The following is a 3960-nucleotide window of genomic DNA, read 5'->3' as shown; positions in this document are numbered from 1 at the left end:
ACCCAAGGTTTGGGATGAGAGTCCTAACCTCCAATGTGCAGGGAATGAGCCAGATGAGTGATCCTGGCAAGTTGTTTGGCACAGCCAGAGCTCATCTCATCTGTTCTCAAAGTGACAGTGGTAAGTTATTGGATGAGACATCACACCAGAATTGTCGTGAGATCTAATTCCACGTACCCTGGCCCGACTGTGAGCTCTCCAGTAGGTGGGATCATCTCTGGGAATGGAGAAATTGTGAAAATTTGCAGTATATCAGGGAATTTGGCAGTAGGAACTGGAATCTTACATTTGATATATATGGTGTCATTATATATTCCAATGTACGCAATTTAAGATCAGGCTTTTTTTTTTTTTTTTTTTTTGGTGGTAAACATTTTATCCTAAAGGGTGAATACGGGGGAGCTTAATGATAAACATAGGCCATTACTGGCTATTTTTGAGGTAAGGGCCTACCATAGCTTGAAGTGTAAATTAACTCTCCTTAAGCCAGGTTTTTTTGAGCTTTGTGAGCAATAAAATTGAACTTGTCAGATGCATTGCGATTTTTTTCTAAATAAACTTTCTTAACTAAAGAGTTATATGGCAATCAAAATGGCAGAAGATGATGATGCCAGTGCCAAGAGGGCAGTGAATGTGAAGGAAACTGGATTCCATGACTCTGACATACGGGTTGTAAGGAGTTGAGAGAAAAATTTGAAATCTCAAAATCTAAAATTTTAGATCACAGAGAGTTTGCACGTGTTGATGTTCTGGGAGAACTAAAGATAACTCGGAGAGGTCCCAGGAAAGAGTGAACCCATCTTGAATATCACATGTTATTCTAGACACCCTTCCATCTTCCAGACCATTTAATTTCACTCAATAAGGTGAAAGACAAAGAATCAGCATCTTTGTCTGACATTGGACCTAGAAAAAACTGGATATTCAAAAAGATTTGGCAATTGACCCCAAATCTCATATACTTAAAAGATGGTAAAACCAGGATTGAAACCCAGAGCTGCAGGATGTCAATAATTTCCTCCTTCTCAACCTCCCAAACTCTCTTTCAGGAATCCATGCCTTCTTCTATGATCTCCAGCCTGCCAAGGGGTCCCAGGGTGTCTTTCTCAAAGTGGCTAAGAAGCCAGAGCAGCGGCCTTTAGTTCTTTCACAAAGTACATCTGAATTGGGTTTTGGTGATTCAAGAAAAATGAGGCCAGATTGATGGAGTTAAGAAACACTAAATCCTTCCTTTCCTGGGACTCAGGGAGAAGGAGATCTTCTTGCTGCCAACCAAAAAAAAAAAAAAAAGAAGAAGAAGAAAAGAAAAACTTGACCAAAGTGGTTTCTCATTTCTCCAAGGCTGCATTTGGAAACTCTGGCTTACAGGATACAGGAAACATAGATAAGCAAAGTTGCAGGGTCCTCGCCACATGGAGGGGGCAGACTCAGCAGTTATCCAGGGTCCAACTTGCTCCAAATGGGCATGGTTCCCAAGCCCTAGAGTAGGGTGACCAGATTTTAACATTGGTAAGGCGGGACAACATGGGGGGGGCGGGGGGGCAGGGGCGGGGTCGAGTTTGGAGCAGGGGATGGGGCAGGGCAGTGCCTGACAACAATGCAAACTTTGATAAGCAGTTCTCGATAATCACTTCTCAGCAATTATTTGTTATTATTATAGTTTAACATTATAAAATTAACAAAAATAATATAAAACTCATATTCTGGCGAAATAGCCACATGGCAGCTGAAAACCATATATTCCCTTCCTGTTCTCCTGCCCATTAGTAAATTCTTTCCAAAAATCAGGACTTTTTTAAAACCCTGCAGGACGGGGGACAAATTGTTGAAAAGCAGGACTGTCCCGCCAGAAGCGGTACATCTGGTCACCCTACCCTAGAGCGACATCTGGAATTAGACATGAGGCTCAGGTGAGGGGATGACCAGAGGAGGGGCATTCGCTCAATCATATGTCTGTTCATTCAGCCTGTATTTATTTTTGCAGGCTGGGAAAAGAGAGCTGAAAGTAGCCAAAGTCTCCATTCTGCTGGAAGGCCAAAGTTCCTGGAAGCTGGTCAGGGTGTAATGGAAGACGCACAAGGCATGTGCTGAGGCTGAAGAACTGGGAAGTGGGGCAATAGGAAGCAAGTCTGTCCAGGCAGATGGCCAGGTTCAGGACCTGGTCAGGCAGCCAAGGAGGAGTGGGAATATGAGCTAGCCACAACTGCCAGGGGCAGGGGCAGGACAGAGCCTGTTAGGGGCAAAGGTCTAAGTTGAGGCCTTTCTGAGGCTGCAAGGCTGGGTTCTCCTTATATTTCTGGTCTGGAATTCACACAGTGCTCAGCACGTATGCAAATGGGATTTCATTGGAAAAGACAACTAAGATGGGTCAGGTGGATGAAGGGGCAGTAAACCAGGCAGTTTCATCAGCTCCATTGGAGTTTAGGTTCTGGAAGGTGCAAACTCATGGTTCTGTTACCTGGTAAAATGCAGATGCCCCATCCCACAGCATCCAAACTGACACCCCAGGGTTTTGGGCAACCTGGTCTCATCCATACTAGGGATACAAAAAGATTAACAAGATTTATGTTGCACAAGGTAAACCTTGCTGAAAAATCATGTCTGCTAAAATATCCTAAACTCAAACACTGCCCTTTGGGACGAGCTTTCTTTTAAAAGTAAAAAACATACTGTCTATTTCATCAAGTGAGGAAACACAGAAATTTAAAAGCAAAGCCAATCTTGTAGATTTTTTTTCAAAAATTTACCAGGCCAGAGAGAATCTTTTCACCTAGTCATCTTATCCTTGGTTGGAAAATTAGGAGGTTATTTTTTAGGAGTGGGGGTTATGTTTAAAAAATGTCACCATGTTCTAGAAATTAACAAAAATCTTAAAGACTGTCTAATTAATGCAAGTAAATGAATGGAAGTAAGTGTTCTTGATTAAGCTAATTGAGATGGGGGCTACTTCTATCACTGCCTGGGCCTCTACAGGGTTGGGCAAGGAGGAGTCCAGCTGGGCAAAGGGCAGACCTGAGCTGGGATTTCTGGGCCACTAAGCATTACCCACCTGACACGGTGACTGATCCATAGTTGTACACACCAACTTTAAGGCTCTCTCCTTTAACGTCCTCACTCCCTGTGGTTTTCCTTCCCTCATTCTTTCTCACACTCCAAGAAAAGTGTTTTTAAATATATGACACTTATTAACATCTACACATGGGAAGTTTCCTCCCTCAACCGCCCCCAGCTGGACTTTTCTATCTTTCAGTGCAAATCTGGAGGTAACACTCAAAAAATCATAAGAAAATGAGTTCAAAGAAGTCAGATGCCAAGGCCCAGCGGGAATCCCAAGTCGTACAATACACAGCACCTCCAGAAGCCAATCATGCGCCGGCAGACAAGGAAACATGACAAGTTCACCCCATACAATACAGCCCACTTGGGCCCCTGAGCTCTGCCTGCCTTCCCAGACCACCTGGGGATTGCCCCAGTGGTCACCTATTCCTGGTCCCAGTGCAGGAGCCACCTCAGCCCTCCTGCGTCTCCCTTGGCTCTTGGGAACAGGGAGGATTCTGGAAAGTGGCTGAGTAGCCTGGCAGTACCTAGAGGCTCTGCTGCATGACAGCTGGGGCTGCTTCTGGCCCCAGCCCTGCCCAGTGGTTAGGAGAACACAGATTGCTGAGTCACCTTATAAATTGTTTCAAATGAGTTTTTCTTTCCCCTTAATATACCACGGCAGGAGGAAGCAGCCAGGGAGGGCATGCTGAGCACAGGGAGACCGGGTTGAGAGAGAGGGCTCAGAGGACCTGGAGGGAGCGAGCGACATAAAGGCACAGGATTTAGCCACCCGTTCCGTCCTGGCAATCAGTTCCAGCCATAATAATGAGATAACACGGAGGGAAAAACGCGACGTGACAGAAGTGATAAAACGGAAATGAATCCTCATTACCGTGCGGATGAGAGGGCCACAGCTGCGGC

The sequence above is a fragment of the Otolemur garnettii genome, unplaced genomic scaffold, assembly GCF_000181295.1.
Source record: "Otolemur garnettii isolate 467f Iridium unplaced genomic scaffold, OtoGar3 scaffold00029, whole genome shotgun sequence".
NCBI classification, from domain to species: Eukaryota; Metazoa; Chordata; class Mammalia; order Primates; family Galagidae; genus Otolemur; species Otolemur garnettii.
The sequence above is the reverse complement of the archived record's forward strand: the minus strand, read 5'-3'. Positions refer to the sequence as shown.